Source organism: Dromaius novaehollandiae, chromosome Z (assembly GCF_036370855.1).
Source record: "Dromaius novaehollandiae isolate bDroNov1 chromosome Z, bDroNov1.hap1, whole genome shotgun sequence".
NCBI lineage: Eukaryota > Metazoa > Chordata > Aves > Casuariiformes > Dromaiidae > Dromaius > Dromaius novaehollandiae.
This window is the reverse complement of record NC_088132.1, coordinates 83,820,557-83,839,919: the sequence shown is the minus strand read 5'-3', so window position 1 is coordinate 83,839,919 and position 19,363 is coordinate 83,820,557. Positions and strand designations below refer to the sequence as shown.

The following is a 19,363-nucleotide window of genomic DNA, read 5'->3' as shown; positions in this document are numbered from 1 at the left end:
TTCCAGTGTTGTTTAGTCCACTTAACAGACTAATAATCTTGATGTTTTCCAGGATACTGGAATCTTTTAAATATTTTAAATTGCACATATTTGCTAATAAACTTTTAATCTTTGAGTATTTCTCCTATAAAAGTAATTATTGATATTTTTGAAGGAAAGCGAGAACATTGACTTAAGATGTGAAATTTCAAACCCTTGCTATTTTAGGATCAAATTGTCAATTTGAACTTTTTAATTTAGCATGAAATAATTATTTTGTAATGGAGTCATAAATCTATTTATAGAATTGGTTATTTTTGCACTGCTACTGTAGTTCTCTGCAGAAATCAATTTGATTATTAGACCTTGAGTGTCATTAACTTGTGAACTCATTGCCTATTTACATATATATAGCCAAAATGTTGTCTGTATTCTGTGAAACTCCCTTCCCCTCAATGGCTTTAATTATAGACTCGAATAAGATTTTTGAGTAAGTGGATTAGTTAATGTATAATAGTTTGGAAGCTGCAAATATTTTTCCTTCATACAGATTAATTTGCCAGTATGATCTATTTATATTAAGAATTTTTTTAATATACTGTATGCTGTATTTAAAAAATGAGAGTTCCAAAAGTGATTTAAGACCATAATCAAATGCTGCAGAAACATGGGTAACATGTGCAAGGGCACATTGTGAAAGAGGATAGATGTTAAAAGCATGTTATGTTTGTGGGTAGTGTTCAATAAACAAGTAACTAGGGATCTGTAGGACTCTTAACAATTGAATAGCTACATACATTGTATTAATTTTTTTATTAGCCACTTGTGCACTATTTATGATGTGTTCTTAATATGGAACTGAAGCACAGCTATAATTGTTTAAACCAAGTTATTCTAATTGACTCAACCATCAGCCCTGATTTTTTGCAGAAGGAGTAATTTCTTTCTCTTTTACAGGTACTTTTAACTGACTTGTCCCAGGAGGAAATTCCTAAAAGCCAGAGGCACTTTCTCCTTCGGTCTTTCGTTATAAGAAGAAATGGACCCATGCACATTTATATAGCTTTCTAATAGCATTAAAACCAATGCCTTTTTTAGACTCCTATTTTTGATGTATATATCTTATTTGAAAAGCAACTTTATTTTGTGTCCTATGACTTAAAGTCCTTTTTTAAGTATTGAACATTACCCTTAATCTAAAGCTGAGCTTTTGATGCCAGGTTGCAAACCTACTGGAATTATATTGCCCCTACTAAATATTTGTTTTTCCTGTGGTTTTTAGTAAGGATGGATCAGGAGAACAGAATGATTTCCCAATTAAAGGTTATTGTGACTCAGTGTATATAAACAGATTTTTATACCTATGGGTGAAAACACCTGTACATTCTTCCGTCATCACTGTAAAGATAAATAAATGATTATATTCCGATCAGTTGAAAACTTGTTGTGTTGTGGATAGAGTGAGGAAAGAATGTCCCTGCCCATATTTCAGTGTTCACTTAGCCAGAGATTGGATAGGCTGGAAAAGGCATATATCAAAATGTGTGTCTTTGCCCAGAGCACTGCCTCAGGAAATCTGTGTGAACTCGGGCACAATTGTGGATTTTTCAGCTGAGGTGAAATACAATCGCGTATTTCCTCTGAGAAAGAGTGCCAAAAATAAACAGCTAGCATGACTTTACAAAGTTCCTCTTTGAGGTTGAAGTGAAACTGTAATGAAAGTGTCTTCAGCACAGAATGCAGCAGGTGCCAAAACTTGATTTTGTTTCTGTCTAGGTAGACAAAACAGTTTGGATATCAGGATGGCCTATGGCACTGCAAAGAGTTTTGTGAGGTGAGCAGGCTCTTGCACAGTTCCTGAATAATCAGGTAACTGAGCTGGTTTGCCTAACTTCCCTGGAGATTTAAAGACTAAATTGCCTGACAGGTCACAGTAGTTCCAGGGTTAGAACAAAGTCTGCTCCTCCGTAACTATGAGTATATCATACCGATCTGCAGCCCGCAAGAGGGGAGGTTTTCCATCGCTTCCAGCATCTCTCTTCAGTCTACGTAATACTGATTGCAAGAGGAAAGGGAGAGAGACACTGGATCTTGCTGCAGGTTTTCTTGGGATGGGTATGGTGGGAATGAAGACAAATTACAATTTTTCTGAATTAGCTTCCTTCTGCTCTAGAACTGGGCAGAATAAAAGTAAAGGAATGGATCTGGTCTTTCCCGATCTGGTCACAGACGAGGGAACAGTCAAAGTCTCTCCTTAAGAAAAGAATGGAGCCTGTTACTAACAGACTTCTATGATATCAGAAAGAAACTACATTCACAGCAAATTGTCATTATTTGGTGAATTTCTTTAAGATTTTTTTGGGAATATACTTAGGCTGCACTACCTAGTAACTCTTCAGAACATAAGGTGAGGATTTGACAGATAAATCTTGGGAGGTAGAATTTGGGTGAAGACCAGAGAATGCACCTAACCATTGACAATTAGTTCAATTTAAAAATAGTTTATGCTCTTGTTCTGTTTCTCTTACTCTGTTTCTGTGTATTTACTGATCAAAGAGTTCATGAACCCAGATGAGGATTTGAGTGACTTCTCTTGTGTAGCTGTACAATGCAGTCTCATTTTAGGGAGGAAAATACTTGGTCATTACTCCTCACATGACTGCATGTTAAAGTGCAATAAAGCTAGCACAGAAGTTGCTTTAAAAGGTTCTTCGTGATTAAAATGTTTCATGTAAGCACAAAAAGCAGATACAGCTCTTTCAGAAGAAAGGCTGCTCTTAATAGTAGCTATTTGACTATGGTTTGTAGTTTTGTTAGTTTATTACACCAGTGTTAGCACTTAATGCCCTGGGGAGAAGGGTCTAATGTCTTGCATACAAAATTTCCTGCTGAAAACCAGGAGACTGAATGTACAGCATCTTATAGTGCTTGTTCCTATAGCACCTCCTCAGCTGGTGGAGAAAGGCGTGCCAGCTGTTGTAGCTTTTATGAAATGTTGCTACTCTGTTTAACGCACTGTTGTTTTATTTGTTGATGATGTCTTTTATCACTTTTTTTTAATGTTTTGGTGAGTAACCACTATTAGCAAAGGAGATGCAAAGCCTTGGGGGGAAGAAAAACTTAGAAAACTGTGTATTAAAAATGAAGAAGTTTCCAAAGTTTTGACTCAAAAAAATTTGAGGAAAGAATTTCCACTAATGTGTTCGTCACCTCTCTGTCAAACTCTTGGTTCTGATGGAAGCCTTTCATCTGTTGGCAATAAGAACATAAAGAGATGGGTATAAATCTGCTGTAGTGGCTTAATGGTCCTTGGAGCAGCTTGGAATGGAATGATTTTCTGTTTTCAGTATGATTTTTCTATCTGGAAGTCTGTAAAACCAGCAAGAGGGAAAGGTATCACTTGCCTGCATATACATTCCTACAGAGGATGTGGTTCTGTCTGCAAATCCTGGTGGATCCAGTGCACCTAGCCTGGGCAATCACTGCTTTATCTTTTAAAGGAAGATTAAATGGCTTCTCTGTATCCTGGTGGTTGGAATGTTGGTGGTTACAAATGTTTTTTTTATCTATAAAATATATTTAACTGTTTTCACAGCAAAAAAATTTTATCTTTTCTCGTTTTCCTTTACTGACAGAATTTCTCCTCAAGCGTCATCTCTCATTTCCACGTCCTTGCAAGTGTCAGTGTACCTGGTTTGTCCATCTTGATGGCTTTAATGGCTAAGTTTTACAACATTTCAGTCCAGGTCCAAAGAAGGTGTAGGTACAACGATGCTAAGTACTGCAATATCTGATTGTCAGGCATGCAGTCTGCTTAGTGAAATCCACGCCTTAGTGAAGCTCTTGAGCTACTTGTATCCTTTCCACCAAGAAAGGCCTCAGGTTAGGATGCATAAGAAACCAGCAAGCTGCACCTTGTCTCACCTAGGTCACGGGCGTGCTGGAATGCTGTTCCCGCTGGTTCTTGGTGCTTAGGTGCTTTTGCATTTCCAGCTCAGCACTTAATGTTCAGGCTCTTGAATGCTTTTATTCTTATAAACCCTTTTATTTATATTTGCATATGAAAAAAAAATGCTGCCAAGAGTCCTTTTCCTTTTAAGACTATGGTAGTGTCTCACTTTTTATTTTACTTTGTCTTGGATGTGGAAGAGCTGAGTTTAATTCTGTAATCTCTCCGGGCTGATTTAAAATGTGGGATTCTACATCTTGACACCTCTCCACCCCTCCAAATCCTCATGTTGTACACTGCCTAGAGGTGTCCCCTATGCTTCCAAATAAAGCCTTTCCACTTCTAAGGAAATAGTTCAAAATTGAGTGGACTACAGAGAAAATGTAGCATGCCATAGCTTAGTGTGAGGATCCTCACTGGGACTGGAGAGTCTTGGGATTCGGGACCTTCCCTCAAACTGCCGGTATGTTTTGGGAAGGAAGTAGACATTTTTGACTTGCTCCTTTACCAGCTACATAACAATTGCTTTTTTTTTTTCTTTCTTTTTCCTGGGAGAGAGAAATAACTAGAAAAAAGAAAAAGCTCCAGACTGAGCCGCTGGTTTAAAGTCATTTACCTCTGGGCAAGAAAAAGTAGTGAGCTTATCTCTTCTATCAGCACTCTGTGTTGTTGCAGGAGTTAGACCTGGAGAAGACTTCTTACATTGCTTGTCCATCTCACTAGTGCTGTGAGCCCGTTTCCTTCAGCCCTTTGGTACTGGAAAACAGTAAACCTGGCTCTCACAGGTTTAGCACCTTGCCATAGTTCAATTGAATTTTAATGTATTGTTAACAACCTTCATTCTTTTATACCTTTCTTTAAAAAATATATGACTAATAGCTTTGAGTAATGTTTTAGGACTCATACTTTCTCTACTTTAGCTTTATACTGTCACAAATAAGTTTGACAAATGATATAAGCTGCACTTGTGTAAAATTCTGAATGCACTTTTTCATATAAAAGCAGCTGTCAAAATAAGAAAATCCAAATGATTTGGTATTTATTCAAAGGGCTCATTCAAAGAATTCAAAAGTTCACACCAGCAAGGGCTCTGATTCTCTTATATGCAAATTGATAAGTTTTGCAGGCACTTTCAAGAAGAAATTCACAACTAGTTCAAAACCACAATTTTTGATTAGTTATTTATCTGTATGTTTTCTCTTTGGAGTCATTGTGTTGACTGGAACAAGAACTCACAAAGCAACTCTTAAATCCAAAGATGTGCTGTTCTCATCTGCAGCGCGGATGACTGAAACAATAACTCAGCATCTAGTTTTTTTGAAGTAGGGTGCAGAAAGATAGCATTTTTTTCCTCTTAACAAGCTGCTGCCATTAAATCAGCATCACTCCCTGCTTTACTGAGTTCTTTAACTTAGCCATCACAACTGTGTTGTATTATAAGGAACAAAACAATGTCTCTGAGCACTAAGGTAACTCTAGGATCACGTTAAATGGGATAAAGCACATCTCTAGAGCGCAGGCAGCTCCTTGGCAATTCCATTGCTTGAATTGCCATTCCCTTTGTGGATTACAAGGAGTAAATGCCTGGCAAAAACTACATTTGCTTCATGGACATCTTCTGTCCCCGCTCTGAGCTGTCAGTGTAAAACTCTCTCTACCTCTCCGCTACTGAACACATGCAGGAAGGAAGGATGTGATTAAGGCTGCCCACAAACTTCTCCCAGCTATTGGCATGAGAGTGATTTTGTCCCTCTGTGAAAGCAAATATTTTCAGTTTTCATTGTTGACAATCCATTTTTTTTTCTCCCAGGCCATTAAATATGCCTGATGTAAACAAATAGTTACAATGTGCATTTCTGATTTTTCATTCCAGCAGGGACATGTTCACATGCTGTTTTGTACTGAACTTCTTGGTAAAAAAAATACGATTTTTAGCATGTGCATGATATTTCATTGCTACAGTCCTTTAAAAAATGGGTCAAAGATTCATCAACTGCTTGGATTCTTCCTTCTGTCTCTTCCCCAGTCCTGATGAAGGGTTCTTTGCAAAGTAAACCTTTAAAAGTACCCTTATGGAAACATTTAATGTGACATCAGAGGTTTAGGTCAGGTTCCTCACATGAAATAGGATCTAAACAGTTGCTTCTAAACAGTTTGTAGCTATTCTGTAAAGAAACTGTAGATTGTTAACCAGAGTATTGCTTGTGACCACAACTAACCCCAGAACTCCCTGAGTCGTTTCTTGGATATTGTTTACATTACATTTAGTCTTTGGAAGAAGTGATATAAGGTCTAATTTGGGCAATTACTGCCATCTTATGTGTGTTGGATAAAATCTTTATAGTGTATTTTGTACATAGAAATGGCTTGCATGCTCACATATAGAGGCAGCTGCAGACTTACTGTGTATGTACATACCCTGTTTGCCAGGAGCAGACCATAGTGATTCACCAGGCACGTTTAAAGAGAAATGAAGATGACCTTTACGTCTGAAGCAGCCTCTGTAATGCAACCAAAACAAAGCCAGATGCTATATATAACTAGTTCTCCCTTTGTGTTCCCAAAGAAGTGGCATTATTCCTTAGATAGCAAAATGCTCAACTCTTCCCTCTCCTTCCTTCATGGGTTGGCTGGTGATTAAGTTGAAAAGGCAGCTTGAGAAAAGCTCTGGTGCAGAATATGTCACCACCTGGGGAAAAAAGCGAGCGTCACTTACACTGCGGGCACCGCTCGAGAGCCCTCAGAGCAGCACCAGGGATTTTTGTGAAGGGATCATCAGTGTTACGGTTGGAGGAGACTTTTTGGTGCACAAGTAAGCATTTTCTTTTGTATCATGTATTTTTGAGGCAGATGCTTAAAACATAATGCAGTAGTCTTTTGGGGGTGTTAAAATGTTAAATATGCTAAAATTCACTTCAATAAAATGAATAGATGCTTTTTTCATTGACTGTAGAAGAACTTAGGTGTAAGCTTTCATTTTTCTATCTGCAATGGAAAGACTGGCTTTTCACCAGGTCTTATGTCAAAAGTGTTATCATTTCTTCAATAAAGCTAGCATCACTTCATTGATGCATCACTGATTGCACCTTTAAACCATTCCCTGTGCTAGTAGCATCATTCAACTGCTTCATGCCGGTTTAAATAAGAGGTTCGCATTCACTGTTAAAATTTGCATTCATGTGTTGCTCCTGAAACCAATTAAATTGAATCCAGCTATGCTAATGATAAAGTAGGCTAAACCGAACATCTACTTAAAAATGGGTTGTGTGGCAGTGCATTGGCTGGGACCGTGCAAGGCTTTTACCCCCACTGCTACTGCTCTCCCCAAAGGATGCAAATAATTTGGCTGCCTAAGATATCCAGCCCCTTGCGAAGTTCTAGGCAGGTGATTCTGCCTCGGTTGCCCCGAGGGAATCTTACAGATTTCCCAAAGAAAGTGCAGTGGAGAGCAGGATGTGGAGCTTCTCCACCTCCATCCAGTGCAATCCTTTCCCTTAGGAAAAGCCGGTGGGTCAGGCAGCCGGCGGTGCCAAGGAGGCAGCCCAGCAGCCCCCAGAGGGGGGTACTGCCGTCAGGGTGTCTCCGGTTGTTTTTCCAAGGATAAAACAACACTCCCAGCCCAATAAGTTGCGAACTTTCATTCACTTGGAGAAGGGGTTTCTTTATAAATATTTCTTTGTAGGAATAATACTATTACAACTAATCTCTTTTCTACTGCCTACTTTTAACCTCAAACCAAAATCCAGGAAACTTTCGCAGCGCCTTTCCCAGCCCTCTCTGCGGGATCGCAGCCCCCTCGGCTCTGCTTCCACCACCGTGAACATCCTTCTACCGCCGACCAAGCGCCGGGGCTTGCCTGGCGCTCCGCGGGGCCCACGCGGACGCCGTCCTTCAGAGGGACGGTGGAACCGGTTTCCTTAAAAGAAGCGGAATTGCTTTTAATGACGTGCCTGGTTCGTTTGCAGTGGGACGTGGGCCCGGCATGGGCTGCCTCTGCGTGCTCACGTTTTCCGGCTGCTGTGGGATATTCTGCTCGTGTTTCAGCCTGACCTCAAGTACTGAAAACACCAACCTGCTGCCACAGGAACGGAAAAGGAGACAATTCAGGGCAAAGCCTCTGGAGGTCAGTGTAGCTCAAGCGATGGGCGCTGCTCGGCGCCGGAGACGAGGCCTCTTGGCGTTTCAGCGCTGGCTTTCCAGCTCCGGTCCTCGGGAGAAGGCAGCCCCACCGCCCTCCGCCCCGCCGAAGCGGCAAGCACCTGGATGCAAAAGCAGACCTCGCTTGAGGCTGATCCCGCTCCCCCAGCTCCAGCTCTGGAGCTGCCCACGGCCACGTAAAACACTGCTGCTCACCCGAAACGGCCCTTCACGACCAGCCTAAAAACCACGGAAACAAGAACCTGGCAAGGCGGCTTCTCCTGCCTGCAGACCCCCGCGTGCTGGCCAGAGAAAAGTGAGAAAAAATAAAAATCCCAGCAGCTGAAATACCCCATAAACTGTTCAGAGGGTCCCCACAGACATCTGGGCTGGGACCATTTTCAACTGGGAGGTCCACGGAGAAGTACCGAGCACTGGGCAAGGGCAGATAGCTAAAGACAGGTGTGTTGAACACATCGTCTCTCTTCTGCTCAGTATTTTCCAGAATTATCTTATGATTGTCTTATTTTTGTGATCGATGTACTTTTTTTTTGCTATGTTAGTTTACTAGTACCTTTTTAGACAATATTCTGAGAAAATACATCAGCATGCTCCCCCAAAAGACAGGCAGAGAAGTGTCTCATTTGAGATCTCCATTTTTGCTTAGAAGCATAACATGCTCCCCACTTCACGGTCCTGAGACACCCTGTCCATGCCCGGCTGCGGACACTAAGCCAGAGGAGCTGTGAACCCCCTTTAGCATCGCTCTGTGGTGCACGTTCTTGATTACGGGGTGCAAAAGTGATCAGTGAGTTCCCCTCGTCCAGCTGACTCCATCTACAACATGTTTGTCCCCTGCTGTCACCTAAGGTATCCGCAGAAGGTGCACCAGGAAGGAGGCAGCTTCGTGCTCGGATGCTCCATGGGCTTCAGCTCTTCACTTAGATGTCTACTTTCTGCTGAAATTCTGCTGGAGGACCTCTGGTAAGTTTGGTCCAAAGCACATTGATCTATAAAAGCAGAAATCTTTAGAGAAATACAAAGCTTTATTAATTCAATTATACTTACCGTGGTAGGTAGTTTGACTCACAACCCTCTTGTGAGTCAAAAAAACTCCTGTTGACCCTAATGGATGTCATCTCAGGCTATTCTAAAGTACTTGGAGTGCAAAGCAGTCCTAGCTTTAACTCAGCCCAGACCCGTCTCCAAAGAGCCACATCCCGTACCTGGCGCTGGGATCCGAATTCCCCACACGCTTTCCCTCGCTGCTCACTGCCAGCAAGGAGCAGGCGCTTTGTATTTCCTCTGCATCTGCCGAAGAAGCAAGGCACCAGGGGCCAACAAAAAGATACATAAACATCTAATTATTTCCAGATTAAGTCCAAAGTATAATCCCAGTAAAATACAACATTCAAAAAAAGGGGCTGATCCCATGACTGCCCGGTGACTTATACTGTGAATATGTAACAGGACTGATGGCCAAGGTTTACGCAGATTTTGATGGTTTCATTGGCGTATCCAGTTGGAAGGGACCTCTGCAAGACATCTGTGCATCTGCAGGAGTTAATTTGCACTTGGCTTTGCAGAGACCCGCAGAGTGCTCGGGCGTCTCGGCAGCCGTTTCGTGGTTATCTCGGAGGTGTTTAGGGGTTGGGCTGCACCTGAGCCAACAACGCAAAAGCAACTGATGCAGTGTCTTACGGCTGCCGTATTTTACAGGGTGGATGCTTAACGTTTTCTGATGCTCAGGTCTTCACTGAGCCTCTGCAAATAGATTTAACTGCTCTGTAAACCGAAATGTTGGGGAAAAATCATTTGGAGTAGACCTGCAATGAAAACACATTTCACTTGCTAGAGAAATAAACATCCTGATCAAAACCAATTTGTTTCCAAGTGATTTTGCTCTTTACAAAGTTTAACCAAGTTAAATTTAAAGATGACAACTCTTTCTGAGTGAACGCTTGAAATATTTTGCTTAAAAATAGCAAAATGAAACATTCAGTATTTCCAAATTTTTCCTCCTTTTCTTTTACCAAATGATATTTATCAAATTCTGTCCAGATTCATGAAGAAATTCATGCACCCTAAACCTGCATTTTGCAGTAAAAGACTCTCCCATTTTTTTAATCTGTACCCATAAGGCTTTCTGTTTGTCATACGGCGATAGTTTGCCATAAACAAAGTACTTCTGAAGACTTATTCTCTACAAATCTTGCAGGCTTTTTTCAGCTTAAAAGTACTCTTTTCAGTTCCATAGAGAATATTCTTCTCTAATTTTATGGTACTTTACTTAACCAGAGCTTTTAGCAATGACCACATCACCTTTCTAGAAATGTCGTGAACTTATTTGCCAGTGTTGTCTGTCTGTCCATCCGTCCGCCCCTGCTTTCCTGTTTTCCTTCGGCAGACCTCATGGCCCTGGGTACAAGTGCTTCGCTTCCCTCGGGTCCAGCTAAAACCATCCGGACGGTATTTAAGAAAGGGCTTTCGACAGATCCTTGACATCCTGTGCAAAAATGTCATTCCACTCTAGTAAAACGCTCTTCTTGAAAATATGACTGAGCTAAGCAGAAATAATGCCAGCAAATTCTTCAGGTATATACAAGACTTAAAAAAATGTTAACTCACTCCATTTGGGATTAGGAAGCAATATGCATTTTCTTTGATGACTGCAACACTAGATTTTTTGAAGTAAAAAAAACCCACCTAACAACAGAAGAAGCCTTCAGCACCGAGGTAGTATCTACTGACTTACCCAGCTCCTGGATGGGGAGATGCTGCTGACCTGTTGCACAGGTTCAGAAATTCAGAAATGTTGGGTTTTACAATGACACGAGAGCCAACCAATTGTTTCCATAACTTCCAAATACCAGTGAAAAATAAATCAGTAAGAAGCGACCTAGAAGTGCTTATTAGTCAGACATGCTGGCTGAGCGTGTGAAGCGCGGGAAGGTGGTGCCTCAGCCGGGTTTTGCAGTTCAGTGGATTCAGCCCCGACTCACGAGTTTCTCTCCAGCATGATCCTCCATCAGAGGCTCCTGTCTCTGCCTCTGCAGTCCTAACCTCAGCTGAGACTGGTGACGATTTTCCTCTAAAGCACCAAATACTGGACCAAGAAATGGATATGCCACCCCTTAAAGCTGAATCTGGATTTGGAAAGTAAGAAGAAAGGAAATTGCAGTAGCGTGAGACTGAATAATGAGTGATTTCCATTTTGTGTCCTCTGTCACTTCCCAGACTGCGTAAGGAAATACGGTCAGAAGAGTTTCATACCGAGGACTGAAGGACGTGTTCAATCCAAACCACATTGCATCCTGAGGACAGAATAATGTTTACTCTGGTGTAAAAGGATATAAAATAGATTTCTGAGTGTGTATCCAGCACAGGGATAGCTCAGCAAATGGCCTATATCAATTAACTTCAGTATTGGACCTGCTTAGAAATCCCAGCACAGCAGAGCCTGGAACCCCATAGTTACAGGAAATATTATTTGCAAGCAGCCATTAAAATGAGTGAACTGTAAACACCTAATTAGCAGACAAGGAATTTAAGGTGGGCCTGGGGGGGAGTAAGGAAGATGAGAACTGGCATGTCATTTTTAGATAGTAAATTATGCAGCAATAGGTGCTTTCCTGGTTGACTCTAAAACAGAGCATTATTTATACAACTTGGGCTCAGAGGCTGAGAGATGAAATAACCACTCCGAGATGCACTGACTACTGCTGGTTTAAACGGCATAAAGGTAGGACAGGAAGGCATGCTCATTCCTTCGGGAATTTACAGCCAAGGTAATGCTTTGGATGGCCAAAGGGAAATTTGAATTTACCAGATATAGTGACAGCTCACAGATTTTACAGCACTCATTGGAAGGGCTGGGTGGGTTAGTAAAGTTTGGATTAGTATCATTGAAATCCATAGGTTTCCTTTATCTGCTTTGCAAGTTAAAAAATAATATAATTCTTCTAATATATGTACAGTGATCAACTATCTCATACATATGTTGGTATGTGGTGTGAGAAAAATATTTCCGAAATGTTTTGCTGCTCAACTAGCTGATAGATGATGAACTGCTAATACCCACTCGGTTATGGACTGCTTGAGCACATGCAATCACTCTCTGTGAATGAGGCTTAAAACAGAAGTATTGATTCTTGTCTCAGGACAGACTTTAGGCTCTGAGTGATTATACTGACATCAACCTCTGGGGAAAATCTGTAGTAAAATAATAAGCATTTGTCTCTCCCTGACAACAATGACCTCTCCCCAAAAGTTTCTGAAAAAGACAGCGTGCAGGAAAGCTCTCCAGATCTGCATCCTCAAATGCAGAGAGGAGCAGCCCAATGGATAATGCAGCAGCATTCCGTTTTTGTAAAAGATTCCAAATTTCTGGGAGTTTTAGGGCCACCAGTCCCACTCATTTCAATCCAGAAGCTCTGGTGGCTTCTGCGAAAGGACAAGAGTTGCCAGCTGGGCAAGTCCTACGGTGCCTCCCTGCTTCCTCCTGTCTGTTCCTAATCTCGTGTTATCGCAGTGTCCCGTAACTGTCGTTCCTGGGTATTTAGCTGTTCTGCAGGGAGAAGGCTCGCAGCGTCGTCAGCTCCCAGCCAGACCGCGTGGCCCGAGGTTGCACAAGGTGAGCGTGGTGAGCTGGCCAAGTACCGACGGCCCCGGGGTGCCCAGGCCACGTCGTGCTTCCTCTGCACCCGCAGCTCTGAACACGTAACGTGGGTCCAAAGCACTCTCCTGTTTTCGGAAATGCCGTCTTTCACAGGAGGTGGAAGGTCAGGATCCCGGCTATTTCAGAACACGGGGGCTCGGTCTCTGTTTCTGGGCATCACCTCGGTGGGAGCCAGGCCGTGGCGGCCCTTGGCGTGTGCCAGCACTCTGCACTGTCTTCTGGAGGGGTCTACCCCTTCCGATCGACTCCGTGCCCTGCTCTGCATGGCACTGCACAAATAGCGCCCAGCAAAGGCTTGCCCATGCTTGGAAGTTTGCCAGCAGACCAGTGATGGACCAGTTATTCCAGAAGTTTTTCCAGTATAGGCTCCATGTGGAAGTTTGTTCCAGATCGTAATGATTATTCTTGCGTATTTAGCTCAGTCCACCTCCAGATGGGGGAAAATTAAGGATTTCACTTTTCAAGAGTTCATACAGGGTAGATACCAAAATAATTCTTTGGAAACAATTATTCCAACGCATCTATTTGGGGAAATATCCAAGTGCAAAAAGGCTCTGAGACTGCATGAGGGCTGTCTGGGTCGTGCAAAATGCAACCTCCCTCCTCCTGCTCCTGAGAGAAACCTGCTCTGCGTTGCAGGTGACGGGGCCGTACGGGCCACACCAAATGCAAATATAGGACTTATTGCTCGTGATAGGAGAATGGAGTTAAAATGATCAATTATGTAAAGATCAAAATCAGAAAGCAAAAAAGATAAGCGAAAAAGAGGAAGGAAACAGAAAGGGTGTTTTGGGGACAGGAGAAATTTATCACCACACTTAAAATCGGTCAATATTGTCAATGTTTTATATTTCCAAGAAAAATAAATTTTTCCAGTATCTCTCCTTCAATGAGTTTCCAGCAAGCTGTAATTACTGTAATAAATTATCTTTGCTTTGAACCTGATGTTTGTTCAGTACTCACAGCTATGCTCATGTAATTGGAAACTATTTGCTCCCAGCACATAGTAATGTGAAGTATTCATTTGTTTGGGAAAATCCTATAGAATGTTTATAATCATTACAGTTGGTTAATCAATAGAGGTGAATGCATAAAACTATGATGTAAAATACAACTTTTAAAATTACACAAAAATGTTTCCATTTTACAGGGTTTGACACTGACCACGGCTTTCTGCCCCACTAGCTGTCATGAACTTTTAGTGTAAGAGACGTGTTCAGTTTACCAAACTCTTATTGATTATGAAATATTTTTGGCAAACTATAAATTTTACTAAGTATGTCAAATTGTCGATTCGGAAAAACTGGTAAGGTGGAAAGAGGTTAAATTCTTTCATGTGTGTGAAAAAATATTTTTTCAACTAAAACCCTGGAAAGCATTTCAGATGTCTCTAGAAACAGCCCTTTCACAGACAGATTTTAAAACCAAAATTCAGAATTTAACAAAGGATGCAAACCCTCCTGTATTATTCTAGATTGTTGCAAGCTTATGGAGTTTAGAAAAAATGAAACCTGAATCTTACAGATTTACTGTCATCCATTCAGGAGCCTCATTTTATTCACAGAATTCAGGAGCCTCATTTTATTCACATAAAGTGCAGGTGAAACTGTGCTCTGGCCAGCGCCGCTGATGTCCTCTGCTGAGGAGCACCCAGGAAGGAGCCCCTCTGCCTGGAGCCGTGTTACTAATCTCCAAGGGGACCCTGAGGCTGGTGCAGGGTGACGTGGTTCATCCCTCTGGACTGGGAGAAGGATGAATGCAGGACGCGAAGCCAGGTCTCACCTGATGGGTCTCACCAGCTCCAGCACCCTCCCCAACTAGCCCAGTGCGTTGCTCCTTCCAGCCCGAGCCAAGGTGGTGCCACACAGAAAGCAATGATGGGGTTGAAACTTCTTGCTTAAGCAATGGAGATTCACAAAAAGAGATCTGGACAATCCAGACTTCATGCCTGCTGCTGATGATCCACCCGAGGAAATGCGGAGTATCCCAGAGCCGGAGCTGCCTGGCAGGCTCCAAAGCGTACTCGCTAACCCAGGATGGTCCTGAGGATTTGGCCAACTTTTTGCACTCCCCAGTCCTCACTGATCTTGAGTATCTTGTCCTCGAAGGAGATGGACCTGAACAAGTGCCTACATACAAAACTGTACCAGGACATCATTGCATCGAGGATGGGATGTGTCAACCTCACCTTCCTTCTTCATGAACCAGGGGCCAGCTCCAGAGCTGCTGGGTCAGGCAGGAGCATCTTCTCATAGATGTATTGCTGCATTTACCACCACTCTCACAATACTCTTGCTTAACTGCTCTGTCAAGGTGGGTCATGAGAAGACTTCACCCAAGCTGCGACAGCACCTTCAACAGGACAGAATATTATTCTCTGACAAGGTGTCTAGAGTCATCTGAACTTTGTAGAAGTCTAAATGCTCTTCCTTGTTTAATCTGATACGGCTTTTCCATAGAGATTGTTTCTGATGCATGTATGTACTTCCTCAAAATCAATATAATCAGGCAAATGGCTTGGAAGAAATACGAAAACTAGTAAGCAGCTGAGGCAAAGATAGATACATACCGAAAAAAAGCTCATGTATAAATCTGTATGAAAAAATCCTCAACTTAGATATTGGGGGATATTGCTTTTTGGAGGGGCATCAGATGTAATTTTGGTAGTTTATAGCTTTCCCTTCCACCCCTGAAAATTTACCTGGATCTTCATGTAACTTTATTCTTGTCTTCTGGACTTGAGACTAAGCCTCACTGCTTTAGTTCTTCCTGACTTTTGGCTCAGAGCTTTCGTGACCATCTGGAGAATATTAAAGGTCGTGTCAATAATTTGGAACTGTACTGCTGTTGAACGAAGCAAAAGGCCATTTTTTTCAGCTATGGAGAGTTTTAGACTACAGACGGGCTAAAAATGGAAAGATGCATAAATATAGAAGATACAGCAGAAAAGTAGAAATTAAAACCAGGATATTTAATACAGTAACTTATATAGAAGGCATATAAACATGTGATTAGATGGAGTATATGGAAACCTGCAGTGAGCCAGTTTATGAATTAATCACTCTGCTATAGCAGGGCTGTATATTTAGAGGAAGGAGAGAGTGGGTTAATTTTTCCTGAAGGAGCTACCTGACTGCTGATCAGTCCTGGGAGGGGTCACCGCTGCGGAGGAGGGAAAGAGAGGGCATAAATCAGACCCTTACGAGTTCACGGAACTCCGTCCTGCAGCTCATGGATTACCAATACCAACTGGAGCTGCATGAAAACCATGGCCAGCGTGTGTCATCCTGCCACAGGGTTACTGCAAACTGTAACTCCGAGCAAACGACACATAGCCTTTACCAGGGAAACGCAAAGCTTTGTGAGCTGTACTGAAAAGCAGGATACATCTGGCAGGTTATGGTTGCATAAATAAATGTACCTTCTGCATCCTGAGACTGAGCAATATCTCAGTGCCAAGGAATCTGCCCCAGGATGGCTGATACGGCTCAGGACTTTCAGGAGAGCCACAGCCTTCCTGAGCCGCAGCTGGACACCAAGGGGTATCCCACAGCATCGTTTAGGTGGGCAACCAGATCCTTCACTTTGGGCCTTGTATTTATTTTTTTCCTTACATTTATATATGTCTTTCCTATATACAGTTCTCAGAATGACCCCATTTAGTTATGAATTCCAGTATAAGGTACACAAGTTATAACTGTAAACAAATGCATCTAGTATACTACTACTTTGCTACATAAGCTCATCAGAAATAAAACCCAAGGTCCCCAGCCCCAGGAGGTAGACCTAATTTTGTTTAAACTATGATAAGGTGTCGGGTTTCTGCGATAAGCACCCATGGGTGAGTGAAGAAATCCCATCCTCGAGCCTGAGGAACCCCAGAACTGTCCAGGATGAAGCTGGGCAGGAGGGAGGCAAGGGAAGGGACACTGTCTGCAGCGTGTGTGGCCGTGCCCACCAGCACCTGCATTAAGTGTCATCCCAGTCCAGCTGCTGGTCAGCTGTAGGGTGGGTGCTGTGTCCAAACTTCTTGCCGGGGGGATGGAGCTCCAGCTTCCACAGAGTGGGATCTTACACAGCTCACCTTGATCTCTTTGGTCCCAATGATTTCTTGGTGGGAAAATACTTCAAAATCATTTTTGGAACCCTCTGAAATTCCTCTTCTTCGTTGATGTCCATGGTGAGACTGGAAGAAGTCTTCCAAAGGACAACCAACCCTTGCTCCTTCCCCTTCCTCGCACCCTGACGCCCCGGGTCCTGATGCGGTTGGGTTGCATCCGTCCAGGATATCCCTGTTGTGAGGTATCAACTCGGCAGGCATTGAAAAACCACGGCGGAGTCCCTGCAACTGTTTTCACCCCATGCTTTGGCAAGGACTGTTATTTTGCATGAACATTTGAATTCAGACACTGGATCGTCTAGACTTGTTTCTGTATTTAAAGCTACACAAAGTGCTCTTTTTTTCCAGCGGCAGTCTAATACCTTCAGCATTCACAGCCTGGTTTTACTCTTTGATACGCTTTCCGGAACGAACCTCTGTGTGTGTGTGATGCACATCTCACTTCCTATTAAAAAATAAAGTGGAAAGAACACTTTTCCACAGTTACCCCTCACCTTGAGTTTTCTGAGGTCAAATCCGGCTGCTGTGTTCGCAGTGCCATTTGCTGACAGCATCTGTTCACATACATCAAAGGGGAGAACTGGTCCCTAAATTAGCGACTGTGAAAAAACCCGCGTGAGAGCATTTTATTAATGAGTCTTTAGGTTTCTTGTTCTTTTCAATTTTATACCTGGAGTTCATGACCAGGAAAGTTATGGGGCAATAACTACAGAATTATTAAAAATGAAACCTGCTTGTGCAATGGGCTTATTTTACAGTACAGCTTAGGGACAGGAGAACCTTATAACTTTATAAGGTTATAGGCTTTAAAATGCTTTAGAACTTTTCTGAAAGTTTTAATGTTTCACAAAAGGAAAGAAGGATAATGAAAAAAGTATCTTTCCAGAAACATGAGTATCGAACTGAAAGGCTGGGCATGTCCCAGCTGTTTAGAAACAAAGAAAGAAAGGAAGAAATTAAAAAAAAAAAAATAAGAAGAAGGTAGCCTTGTCTGTAACGGGAGCAAGATTAGTCCCTTTCTCACCTCATTTGATTACAAATATTCTGCAGTTCCTACACCAGCATCTTTTGTGTATTATCTGGCTGGATATTAAACTCTTTTATAAGGAAAAGCCCTTAAGAGATGACAACCTCTCTGTCATCCATCTGATATTTCAGGATTGAGTCCTATATAACATTTTTAGAGCTCATGAGAAGATGCCAGGTTATATCTACCACTCTTAATGCAACTATTCAAAATCATGCTGATCTCTGAGGAGCTTCGCCCTACATGTGTAGCCTAAATTTCTGTTTTCTTACCGCACTCCTATTTGTAACATGTAGGTGCTTTAGACTTTTTTTCATTATCACTGTCTTCTTTCCCAGTGACTGTGTCCCCCTCGAGTTCCCCCTTTCTCATATCCTCAGATGACATTACCCAATTTGTCACTTCTGATTTCCATACTAATACTGTCCCACTTTCTTTCTTTTGCTCATAATCTGTACTTTTGATTCCTCCTTGAAATGATGCCATTCACCATGGGGAAGGGAGTCATTCAGTTCTTACCAATGTCAAAAGGGACTTTGGGAAAAGCGACTGTTTTGGTGCCGGATTCTGCTCGGATACCTTGCTGGCTTCCAAGGGGTTTCTGCTGCTGCTGCTGGGAACGGGGTTTGTCCGTGCTGGACACCACAGCTATAGTGAAAATACAAAGGGTTGAACAACTGAGTTTCCTGGAGAAATATCCATGTTCGGTGCTTTTTCTCAGGTTGTCCTCCTGGATTTGTGTTTACACAGTCCCCCAATAGGAGGGAGATCAGGGCTATCCGTATCTTCACGCAAAGGGAGCAGAGGTACAGGGCTTTGACAACTACTTCTTCAAGTAACTTCTGTTCCTCGTGCTTTTCTGAGACGCTCAGCAGTTTGCTTGGAGCACGTATGCGTGAGGCTCAACAAGTCTGAAATGCCATTTGCTGGACATGCAAAGCGGTCAGTTTTCTTGAAAAATGTGACCCAGGTCAGTCGCTGGAGGTCCTGCAGGAAGGCTGTAGATCTGCAGATTTTGAGTTATGCTGATGATTTCTTGATAAAAACCTATTTGACCTTCTTTTGTGGTAGCTGAGAGACATCCAGTGGCTCAAACGTGTCCCATTCTCGATCTGTTCACATTCCCTACCACCAGCGATGGAAGAAAACCTTGTTTTGAAAGATTGATTTTTATGCATTTGTTCTGCTTATTTGTGTGGCTGGGTTTGAAATATTCCTCCTCCCAGCAAGAGCAGTTTATGCCGCAGCTTCCAGACTCAGACGATATTTTGACAGACAGCTGAGCTGCTCTTTTCGAAGAACAGTCTGAATCGGGCGTTGTAAAATGATGGGGATCACGATTGCAGTTGGAGGAAGACAGATGCATTTTCTTCCTCAAAAGAAGGAAGATTTGAGCTAAATTAGAATAAGGGAATTTTTTTCCAAATGAGAAGCCTGTCCAAAAGAAAAGAAAAGGGCCCAGAAAAGCAGCAA

The 19,363-nt window shown here is 42.4% G+C and overlaps 1 protein-coding gene across 1 annotated transcript in view; it reads left to right on the top strand.

Moving 5' to 3' along the window:
• Window positions 1–1,408, top strand: part of LOC135324793 (methyl-CpG-binding domain protein 2) — a 44,285-nt gene extending 42,877 nt beyond the window's left edge. The window contains exon 7 of the mRNA XM_064501712.1: window positions 937–1,408. The gene's annotated coding sequence lies outside the window, so the exon portion shown is untranslated. The remainder of the gene's footprint in view (window positions 1–936) is intronic.
• The last annotated feature ends 17,955 nt before the right edge of the window (window positions 1,409–19,363 follow it).